Source organism: Eumetopias jubatus, unplaced genomic scaffold, assembly GCF_037043125.1.
Source record: "Eumetopias jubatus isolate StellerSeaLion01/CBP00866 unplaced genomic scaffold, mEumJub1_p1.0 scaffold_11, whole genome shotgun sequence".
Taxonomy (NCBI): Eukaryota; Metazoa; Chordata; class Mammalia; order Carnivora; family Otariidae; genus Eumetopias; species Eumetopias jubatus.
The window spans coordinates 97,418,043-97,430,184 of NW_028274817.1; the positions used below are offsets into that span (position 1 = coordinate 97,418,043).

General features: G+C 40.5%; 2 pseudogenes; one reads left to right on the forward strand and one right to left on the reverse strand.

The window, feature by feature from the left end:
* Nucleotides 1–1,119: 1,119 nt before the first annotated feature.
* Nucleotides 1,120–3,175, forward strand: LOC148163120 (protein SDA1 homolog pseudogene; annotated as a pseudogene).
* A 7,786-nt stretch (nt 3,176–10,961) lies between these two features.
* On the reverse strand, nt 10,962–11,534 carry LOC148163121 (ferritin heavy chain pseudogene; annotated as a pseudogene).
* Nucleotides 11,535–12,142: the final 608 nt, after the last annotated feature.

The following is a 12,142-nucleotide window of genomic DNA, read 5'->3' on the forward strand; positions in this document are numbered from 1 at the left end:
TTTACTCCATGTTTGCAAAGATTTTCTGCTATACTTTCTGCTAGAAGTTTTATAGCTTACATTTTATGAGTAGTTTTAAAATCTACTTTTAGTTAATTTTTGTTTATATGATGAGTTAAGGGTTGAGGTTCATCTTTATTGATATTGATAGACAATTGTTCTAGAACTTTTGATGAAAAGATTATCCTTTCCCCACTGAATTGACATTGAAACCCAACCAACCATATGTATGTGGGTCTAGCCTGTTCCATTCATCTAAATGTATATTCTTACACCATCAAATACTACAATGTTTTGATTATTGTTGCTTTCATTTTCCTTTCATGCAAGTATTGAAGTAAAGCAGTATGGGTCCTCCATCTTTGCTTTTTTTTTTTTTTCAAAATTGTTTTGGCTACCCTGAGACCTTTGAATTTCCATATAAATATTAGAATTAAGTTATTAATTTCTTTGGAAAGTCCTGCTGAGATTTTGATTGAAACTATGTTGAATATATAGACCAATTTAGGAAGGATTGTCATTTAAATAATATTTAGTCTTCCAATCTGTTTATCCTATATCTCTCCATCTATTTAGTCTTCTTTAATTTCACTAAGCAGAGTTTTATAATTTTTAGTATATAGGACTTATATATACTTTGTAAAATTTATCCCAAATTATTTAATGTTCTTAATACAATTTTAAGTGATAACTTTTCCATTTTTTAATTTTCCAACTGTTCATTGTTTACTAGCATAGAATACAATTGATTTTGTGTATTGATCTCGTATACTGAAATCTTTTGTTTGTAGATATAATTTAGTAGCTATTAGAACTAATTCCTTAGCGTTATACATAAATCATGTTGTCTGTCAATAAAGAGAGTTTAACTTCTTTCTTTCCAATCTGGATATCTTTTCCCCCTTTCTGCTACCTTGTTTAGCTGGTTAGTATCTCCTAAAAATATAGATTAGAAGTGATGAGAGCAGGCTTGCTTTCCTTGTTTCTGGTCTTAGGGGGAAAGTACCCAATATTTCACCGTTAAAAATAATGTTAACACACGCAGCTGACACGGTTGGTGGTTGCCGGCGGTGTGGGGTTTCTTAAAACTGTTCCCTGCGGAGCCAGTCAGCAGCCAACATGTCTAACAGAAACAATAACAAGCTGCCCAGCAACCTGCCGCAGTTACAGAATCTGATCAAGTGGGATCTGCCAGCCTACGTCGAGGAGTTTCTACAGCAGTATAATCACTACAAATCCAATGTGGAGATTTTCAAATTACAACCAAACAAACCTAGCAGAGAACTGGCAGAGCTGGTGATGTTTATGGCACAGATTGGTCACTGCTATCCAGAACATTTAAGTAATTTTCCTCAAGAGCTGAAAGATCTTCTCTCCTACAATCACGCTGTCTTGGATCCAGGTCTTCGAATGACATTTTGCAAAACTTTGATCTTGCTGAGAAATAAGAATCTCATCAATCCATCAAATTTGCTAGAACTCTTCTTTGAACTTCTGTGTTGCCGTGATAAGCTTCTGCGAAAGACTTTATACACACATATTGTCACTGTTATCAAGAATATAAATGCAAAACACAAGAACAATAAAGTGAATGTAGTGTTGCAGAATTTCATGTACACCATGTTAAGAGACAGCAATGCAACTGCAGCCAAGGTATCTTTGGATGTGATGATTGAACTCTACAGAAGAAACATCTGGAATGATGCCAAAACTGTCAATGGGATCACAACTGCATGTTTCTCCAAGGTTACCAAGATATTAGTTGCTGCTTTGACATTTTTCCTTGGGAAAGATGAAGAGGAGAAACAGGACAGCGACTCAGAATCTGAGGATAAAGGACCAACAGCAAGAGACCTGCTAGTGCAATATGCCACAGGGAAGAAAAGCTCCAAACACAAGAAAAGGTTGGAAAAGGCTATGAAAGTGCTCAAGAAACAAAAAAAGAAGAAAAAACCAGAGGTCTTTAACTTTTCAGTTATTCATTTGATTCATGATCCCCAAGACTTTGCAGAAAATCTCTTAAAGCAGCTAGAGAGCTCTACAGAGAGGTTGGAGGTGAAAATGATGCTCATGAACCTCATCTCCAGATTGGTGGGAATTCACGAGCTTTCTCTCTTTAACTTCTATCCATTTGTGCAAAGGTTTCTGCAGCCCCACCAAAGAGAAGTAACAAAGATCCTTCTGTTTGCTGCCCAAACATCTCATCACTTAGAACCCCCAGAGATCATTCAGTCAGTGCTCATGACTGTGGCCAACAATTTTGTCACCAACAAGAACTCTGGGGAGGTCATGACAGTAGGAATCAATGCTATAAAAGAGCTAACAGCTCGATGTCCTCTAGCCATGACTGAAGAACTTCTCCAAGACCTGGCTCAGTATAAAACACACAGAGATAAGAATGTGATGATGTCTGCTAGAACTTTGATTCAGCTCTTCCAAACACTGAATCCTAAGATGTTGCAGAAGAAATTCTGGGGTAAGCCTACAGAGGCCTCCATAGAAACAAGAGTGCAAGAATATGGAGAATTAGATGCTAAAGATTACATTCCAGGAGCAGAAGTTCTAGAATTTGAAAAAGAAGAGGATGCTGAAAACGATGAAGATGGGTGGGAAAGTACCAGTCTCAGTGAGGAGGCAGATGCCGATGGTGAGTGGGTTGATGTGCGCCACTCTTCAGATGAAGAACAGCCAAGAAATATCCAAGAAGCTCAACAGCATGCCCATGGAGGAGCGGAAAGCCAAAGCTGCAGCCATTAGCACGAGCCGAGTTTTAACTCAGGAAGACTCCAGACTGCATGGCCCAAATGACGAAAGAACTCGACGCTGCCCCAGGGAAAGCCCAAAAGAGGAAATATATTGAAATCGATAGTGATGAGGATCCCAGGGGTGAGTTACTTTCTCTTCGGGACATTGAACGCCTTCTTAAGAAGCCAAAGTCTGACAAGGAGACAAGACTAGCAACGGCAATGGCCAGAAAGACCGGAAAGAATTTGTGAGGAAGAAAACCAAAATGAACCCATTTTCCAGTTCCACAAATAAAGAGAAGAAAAAACAGAAGAACTTTATGATGATGCGATATAGCCATAATGTCCGGTCAAAAAACAAGGGTTCCTTCCGAGAAAAGCAGCTGGCACTATGAGATGCATTTTTGAAAAAGAGAAAAAGAATGAAGTAATCTCAAAGCAAATTTTCCATTCCAAGAAGAATGCTAAATTTGTATCATTATTTTGGAAAATTAGTTAACCAAAAATATTTATTTACACTAAAAAGTCCTGAAGCACTATATTGTGAAAAACATAGTAAACTTGGTAGCAATTTAAAAAAAATAATAATAATAATGTTAGCTTGTGTAGCTGTTTACCAAGTTTATGGTGGTGCCTTCTATTTTCTGTTTGCTGAAAGTTTTTATTGTAAATATATATTACATTATGTGAAATGCTTTTATGTATCTATTGAGATGGTCTCATTTTTCTCCATTACTCTGTTATTATCCTGAATTAATCTGATTGATTATTGAATGTTCTATCAATCTAGCATTCCTGGGTTAAACCATAAATGTTCATACTGTATTATTCTTTGTTATATATTGATGGATTTGATGTACAGTGTTAAGGATTTTTCCTTGAATGTCCATGAGGGATTTTTTCTGTAGTATTTTTCCTTCCTATAATGACTTTGCTTGGTTTTAGTACCATGGTAATGTGGGACTCATAAAGTGAATTAGGAAGTGGTCGCATTTCCTATATTTTCTGAATGACTTTGCACAGAATTATTATTCTTATTTAAATGTGTGATAGGATTCATCAGTGAAGAAAATTATCCTTGGCATTTTCTTAGTGGAAAGGAATTTAATAACAAATTCGATATACATCTATTCAGATTTTATATTTCTTGTGTTTGAGTAATTTTGTCTTTCAAGGAATTTATCCATTTCATCTAAATTTATAAAATATTTTGGCATAGAATTGTAATATTCCCTGATTATACAGTAAAAGAGTATATGGTCTGTAATAATACTATCTCTCATTCCTGATATTGATAATTTCTGTTTTTTTCCTCTTTTACTTGAACAGTCTAATCTAGAGATTTATCAATTTGATTGATTTTTAAAAGAACCAGTGTTTTGTTTCATTACTTTTCTTTATTGTTTATAGCTATAAATTTCCCTCTAAACACTGCTTTAGTTGTGCCCCACAGATTTTTATACATTATTTTTTATATTTGTGTGTTGCTGGTCATTGAGTTCAAAAGAGTTTCTAATTTCCCTGCAAATTTTTCTCTGAGCCATGGCTTATTTATAAGTGTGCTATTTAACTTTCCAATTCTGGAGGACTGCAGATAGCTTTTTGTTGTTGACTTCAGTTTAATTCCATTGTAGTCAGAGAATATGTGTATGATTTAATATTTTTCAAAATTAATTGAGATTCCTTTCACGCATTAGCATATAGTCTATCTTAGTGAATGTTCCAGGCACATTGGAAAAGAATATGCATTCTGCTATTGGGGGGGAGTAGCCTATAAATGTCAATCAGGTCAAATTTGTTGATAGATTTGATCAGGTCTTATATATATTTACTAATTTTCTACCTTCTTGTTTAGTTAATTACTGATAATTGTTATAATCTTAAGGGCGGGCTCCACACTTCGCAGGGAGTCTGCTTCTCTCCCTCTTCCTCTCCCTCTGCCCCTCGCCCCACTCATGTGCATGCACTCTCTTTCTCTAAAATAAATAAATAAATCTTTTTTAAAAAAAGAATTGTTATAATCCTTTAGTTTTTGTTTGTCCTGGAAACTCTTTATCTCTCCTATTCTGAATGACAGCCTTGCTGGATAAAGTATTCTTGGCTGCATATTCTTCCCATTTAGCACATTGAATGTATCATTCCAGTCCTTTCTGGCCTGCCCGGTCTCTGTGGACAAGTTGGCTGCCAGCCTTATGTGTCTACCCTTGTCAGTTAAGAACCTGTTGTCCTGAGCTGCTTTCAGGATTTTCTCTTTATCTTTGAAATGTGTAAGCTTCACTATTATATGTCAAGGTGTTGCCATATTTTTATTGATTTTGAAGGGGGATCTCTGTGCCTCCTGGACCTGAATGCCTGTTTCCTTCCCCAGATTAGGGAAGCTCTCAGCTATAATTTGTTCAAATAAACCTTCTGCTCATCTCTTCCTCTCTTCATCTTCTGGGACCCCTATTATCTGGATATTATTTCACTTTATGGAATTGCTGAGTTCTCAAAGTCTCCCTTCGTGATCCAGTAATTGTCTTTCTCTCTTCTTTTCAGCTTCCTTATTTTCCATCATTTTATATTCTCTATTACTGACTCTTCTGTCTCATTTATCCTTGCTTTTAGAGCTTCTATTTGGGACTGCATCTCAGTAAGAGCATTTTAATTTTGGCCTGACTAGATTTTAGTTCTTTTATTTCTCCAGAAGGGGATTCTCTAGTGTCTTCTATGCTTTTTTCAAGCCCAGCTAGTATCTTTATAATCATTGTTTTAAATTCTAGTTCAGACATCTTACTTATATCCTTATTGATTAAATCCCTGGCAGTGAGTACTACTTCCTGTTCGTTCTTTTGGGATGAATTTCTCCATCTCGTCATTTTGTCCAGAAGAGAATAGAAGAAAAAGACAACAATAACAACAACAGAAAAAAAAGAAAAAGAAAAAACAAAACAAAATAAGAAAAAATCAAGCAACAAACAAAACAGAACAAAACAAAAAACTAGATCCTGGATGTGTTTTGGTCTGCTAGTTAAAAGAAACCAGATCCCAAAATAGGAAGGACAAAAAACTTATATATATACAAAAATAAAATAAAATACAATGAAAGGAAACCCAAAGTAAAATATATAATATATATATATATATAAACTTAAAAATAATAAAGAAAGAATTGAAAAAATAAGAAAATAGTTGAAAAAATAATACTGAAAGACTAAAGCATTAAAAAAAAAAAACCCAGGAATGCTATATATTGTTTTCCCCAAAAGCCGAAGCTTTGCAGTTCTCTATGATCAGTAAACTTGGTGCTAGCCAGTTGTTCCTGCTGGTCTTCTGGGGGAGGAGCCTGTTGCGCTGATTCTCAGGTGCCTTACCCTTGTGGAAAAGCACCTCCCTTGCCAGGGGGCCAGGCTCAGGGTAAGAGGCCCCAGATTCCACTATGTGGCGCTGTTTTGCTCCCTGAAGGCTTTGAGCACCAATGGGCAGGATGAAAATGGTGGCACCCCACTCTCTAGCCCCAGAGCTGAAAGTTTGTGCCCCCTGCTCTTCAGTGAGCCCTCACAGAAAAGCAGTCAATCACTCTTGTCTCCCTGGTTTCCATGGGAACTCTGTGTTCGCCCAGGCTGTGACCAAGCGTTTTTATCTCAGGCACACTACTGAGTTTCAAGACTCCAAATTATAAGGACTCTGCAGTGCAGACCCACGCTGTTCCTCTCAGGGGAGGGAGGGGGGTCTCGCCATTGCTTTCTGCCTTTTGCTGGGCCCCTGCTAGGAGAGATGTCGCAGAATCGTGCAGCACTTCAGTTTATAGCAACACAGAGCAGAAAGCCTGCACCTAGACTCGCTCTTTTCAGCCGGCTTCCCTGCTCTTATACATGGGAACTCTGCCCCACTCGGGCATCTCCATTCTTCCTGTGACCGCACGGAATACTGAGACCACGCTGTCCCGCCTGGGATTCTGCCCCACTTAGCTACCTGAGCACCTTTAAGCCAGGGACGTCCCCCACTGTAGCAGACTTCTAAAAGTTCTGATTTTTCACTCCATTATGATAGTTTGCGGTAGCCTCCTTAAGCCAGCTCCCTCCCCATTGCATTATTCTCTCTCTCTCTCTCTTTCTCTCCCTCTCCCCCTCTCCCTCTCTCTCTCTATATATATATCACCCCAGATTCAAGTCTCTGCACCTCCTACCTTCCAAGAGGTGGTCGCTTTTCTGTTTGTAAAATTGCAGCATTTCTTTTCTCAGATCTCTGATTGATTTTGCAGGTGTTCAGAATGATTTGATAACTACCTACTGGATTCCAGGGACCAGACGAACTTAGGGTCCCCTACTCCTCCACTATCTTAACTCCTCCCCAAAAGGCATTTTCATGTATTACATCTTTATGTAGAGAAATTGGACCCTCACATATTACTGATAGAAATATAAAATAATGTAGACATTTTAGAAAATAGATTAGAGGGGTGCCTGGGTGGCTCAGTCGGTTAAGTGGCTGCATTCGGCTCAGGTCATGATCCCAGAGTCCTGGGATCCAGCCCCGCATCAGGCTCCCTGCTCAGCGGGGAGCCTGCTTCTCCTTCTCCCTCTGCCTGCTACTCCCCCTGCTTGTGCTCTCTCTGTCAAATAAATAAATAAAATCTTTAAAAAAAAAAGAAAACAGATCAGATTAGCAGTTTCTTATAAAGTTGAGTATGTGCTTACCATATGCCACAGCAATATCACTCCGGTATCTGCCCAGGAGAAATGAAAACATGCTTTTAAATTTGTATGTGACTGTTTATAGCAGCAGTATTCCCAACAGCCTAAAAGTAGAGCACATATCTTTCAGCTGGTAAATAAACAGAAGTGGTATATCCATACAGTAGAATGTTACTCAGCAATAAATAATAGAATGAAGTACCAATATATGTTGCAACATGGATGAAACTCAAAAACATTTTGCCCAGTGAAAGAAATACAAAAGAGTACACATTGTATGCTTCCATTTATATTAAATGTCTAGAAAGGGCAAATGTGTAGAATAGATCAGTGTTTGCCAGGGGCTGGGGGTGTTATTGCAGAGTGACTGTAGTTGGGGGGAGGGTAGTGATGAATTGTTCTAAAATTAGATTGTGATGTTAGTTGCACAACTCAGTAAATATATTAAAATATTAATATTAATATATTAAAATCATTGAATTGGGTGATGTCAGGGTCAGTAGCATAGTAGGGAACTCCAAGGGCTTATCCCTCCACAGAAACACCCATTAGGTTGAAATATTTGGGAGGCTGGAGAGATTGACAGAATGAATGATTCACCATAAATCTTTTGATGTATTTTGATTTCTGAATCTTACAGATGTATTACTGCTTCTAAAACTTAACGCAAACAAATTCATTTTTTCAGGGAAGTAAAAAAGCACAAGTGATCCTTTTAAGAAACCTAACTGTGACCTATAAAAGTAAAGAGAGCAGCCAGTTTGTGATACATATGAGGATTAGGGACCTGTGTGTTCAGTGAACACCAAGTGTGAAATAAGTAATTCAGGGCTGGATGCAACAGAGAAGAATAGGACTCTGGGTCTGAACACCAGCAAGGGACATGCAAACACCACCCATAAGCCTGTCATTTTTTAATAAAATAGAGATAGAGATTCATCCCACAGTACCACTGCTTAAATGAAATAATCTATGCAATGTGGATTACATGGCTCAAGGAATTGAGATGACAGCAGAGCAGAAAATATGCAGAGTTTATCCCCTTCTAAAGTCAGATGATTCTAGCCCTATCACTTATCAGCTGTGCTGTCCCAAAAAAATGACGCTACTCTGAACCCAATTTCTCATATTTAAAGTAGGGAGGATCCATACTTCACAAGGTTGATGTGACAACAACACAACGTCTGGAAAGCATCTGAAATAGTACCTCAAATATAGCATGCACTTATAACACTGGGTGTTCAAAAAAGGAGAAAAACTGATGGATTTAACTTTGAGTGAGACTAAAAACGGACTTCTTTAGTCCTCTTATATGTGTTAGATCACCAGTATGTAACAGAATAGCAACGTACATACACACCTGTAAGGTCTGAGACAAATCAGAAAGAGGAGGTCCTCAAAACAGGCAGAGAAGGAAATAAAGGAAAAAGACTAAATTTGACTAAACAGAGTTAAGGGTCAGTAGCTAGTTTCCTGTAAACTGAACTCAGAGAACCATAATCCTCATTCTTAAGGAACTATTGAAGCACAGCCATGGGGAGACGTGGATGTAATTATTGCTTACCTTAACTTCGTTATATTTTTCTAAATGCTTCAAAGCCATCTGCTGGCTTTAAAAAACTATCCATGTGTCTTTGAATATAAGATACAAAGTCTGTAAATTTTTAACTTTTGTCTTTGTAACCCACACATGGCAGAGAGGAAACATAATATTTTGAGTGTTTTTCTCAGATAGATAGCACTAGGGACTACATGGGTGATGATTTCATCTGGTTAAATAGAGAATGGACTGAAAAAGAGGCAGAGTTTTGAAAGGGGAACATAAAAAAGAAAATCATACAAATACATGTCTATCCTTTCCTTTGGAAATCTTTTTTTTTTTTTTTTTTTTTTTTAACTGGGACATAATTTCTTTCTACACATAGCCAGGAAGATTAAAAAAAAAAAAAAAGGCTAAATCTTTACCACATACTGAAGGGAACAATCCAGAGGCCACAGTGAGGTCAGGAACAGGCTGATTTGGGGATACAGTGGGTGTGCACATAAGTGGCCATTCAGTCTGGAATAAGATAATGGTCAAGTTGGGGTCAGCAGCTCTCTGGGTGTTCAAACGCCTCAGTCCCTTCTCTAAATGTTACCTGCCCTGGGCTTGGGGTGGGCTGTGCCATACTCTCTCTACATTCTTTCTAAGTGAATTTATCCAGTCACAATGCTTCCCGTGTGTATATTCCCAAGCTTGACTTCCTATCTGAGCTCCAGATTCATTTTTTTCCCAGCTGCCTGCATGATAGTTCTATTTGGATATCTAATAGGCATCTCAGATTTTATGTGATACGACTTTCCCATTCTTCCAACCCAGATGTGCCTCTGGCAAAAGTCCCCAAATTAATAAATAGCACTATTGTCAACCCAGGTGTTCAAGTCCAAACATCAGAACCTAGATTATTTTCATTTCTCCTTCTTCACCTCTGGTCCATGAGCAAACCTTGTTGACTCATCCAAGTCCAACTAGAATGTGTCTCATCCTCCACTTGTGAGCCTCCCCTCCAATTCAGCCACCAATATCTCTCATTGGACCAACTATAGTATCTCCTGACTGGCCTCCCAGCTTCAGGTCTTCCCCAACCCCCTACATTCTTCAAAGCAGCCAGACTCACTGACTTAACATTCAAGGGGATTTATTGTACTTCATATTCAGTATCACAGATTTGAGTTTCAGCCTTGACCATGTATTCTTCAGCTCTTCTAATAAGGTAATTTTGGTTTTCTGGTACCACATTACTTTCCTGGAAGAAAGGGTACAATTGAAGGAAAAAATATATTTAGATGTTTTGTAAGGGCAGTATGCATGTCCAGCATGGTGACTTATGAACTCACTCCCCTGTCTGTGGGAAAGTGAGCTGAGGCTCAGTTACACTGTCACTTGCGCCCAGGGTAGCTTGTCAAAGAGATACTCTGCCAAGCTGGCTTCTGGTGTCTCCATCATGCTACCCAGTTAACAAAATTTAACATTTGCATATATCAGTAAACTAAAAATTTTCAAGTAAAATTTAAGAACCCTTTATTTTAATGCCTGCCTGATCCCATTCCCTCCACTTTCTCCAGAGGCAACCCCAATTGTGACTGTCAGGTCATGTTTTTATACTTTTACCATGCACTGGCTCCCACATTCACCAGGGCTCCACCTCACCCCACCCCACCCCATTCCACCCCACCCCATTCCACCCCTACATCATTTATAAAGGGAAGATTGATTTTGTGTTTTCCAGGATCCCATAGAATACCTTCTCCCTCCATCTCTGGAGATCCTGAGCTGTGTGTGGTTGGGGCATGGGTGGGTGGAGGGACTGCTGGAAAGGCGAGAGATTTGGACACGAATCAACCAGAGAACTTTAACAAATAATTTTATTGGAAGAAATGGCAAAACTGGAAGAAAAAACCTGGAACGTTTTGCAAAGGCAATACTGCAATATGCAGGCTCGGCATGGTGATCAGGGAAAGTCACCATGCACCCTGTGGCTATAGGGGAAACAGTCCCAACTCAGTTCTTTTTGTCGCTGTCGCCCAGGGTGAGCTTGTCAAAGAGGTACTCTGCCATGCCGGCTTCCGGGGCCCCCATCTTGCTCAGGTTGGTGACATAGGCCCCCAGCTCTTTGATGGACTTGACTTGCTCGTGCAGGTAGTGGCTCTCGAGGAAGTCGCACAGGTGGGCGTCGCTCTTGTCGGTGGCCAGCTGGTGCAGGTCGAGCAGGCTCTGGTTCACGTTCTTCCCCAGGTGCAGGGCGCACTCCATGGCGTTCAGGCCGCTCTCCCAGTCGTCGCGGTCCGGCTTCTTGATGTCGCGGAGGCGGATGCGGCCCCCGCGCTGGTTCTGCAGCTGCATCAGCTTCTCGGCATGCTCGGTCTCCTCGCGGGACTGGCGCAGGAAGAACTGGGCGAAGTTCTTCAAGGCCACGTCGTCGCGGTCGAAGTAGAAGGCCATGGACAGGTACACGTAGGAGGCGTAGAGCTCCAGGTTGATCTGGCTGTTGATGGCGGCCTCGCAGTCGGGGTGGTAGTTCTGGCGCACTTGTGAGAGCGGCGAGGTGGCCATGGCTGGCAGCCCGGGCATCAAGGCGAAGGTGGTGCTGAAGCGAGGGCTGTGGGGCCAAAGGCGGTGGCGGCGGGTCCTCGGCGCCTTTTCAGGGTGGGCGACGAGGGAGGCAGGAGGCAGGCAGGCTCCTGGGCTAGCGGCTCACGAGCTCTGGGCTGGAACCGGAAGGTGGGTCCGTTACCCGGGAGTTGGGGGGTGGGGTGAGGATCCGTTAGCAGGTCATTGGGGTCAGAGGGGAGGGTGCCCTGGGCTCTCGTGGGGCTAGGGGGGCGTGACTGGGCGGGGCTGGGGGCGGGGCTGGGGCGGGGCCGAGCGCGAGCGCTGTTCCAGGTTCCAAGGAGCTGGGTGACAGTGCGACTCTGTGCTGAGCGGGTGGCCTACATAATGCTTTTAAATGTTACTCGTGAATAGAAGTGCAACCGTTTTGAGTTAGTCACATGCATGGTTTCTTTGAGCAATGTACTGGAATATTGTCCTGATGGGATTGTTCATTAAGTACAGTGTGGAATCATTGGAATATTTAGTATCACAGAGCTTTATTTGGATGGCAGCTATCTTCAGTGACTCAACATCCATATTAATGACACTTCTTTTTTTTTTAAGATTTTATTTATTTGAGAGAGAGAATG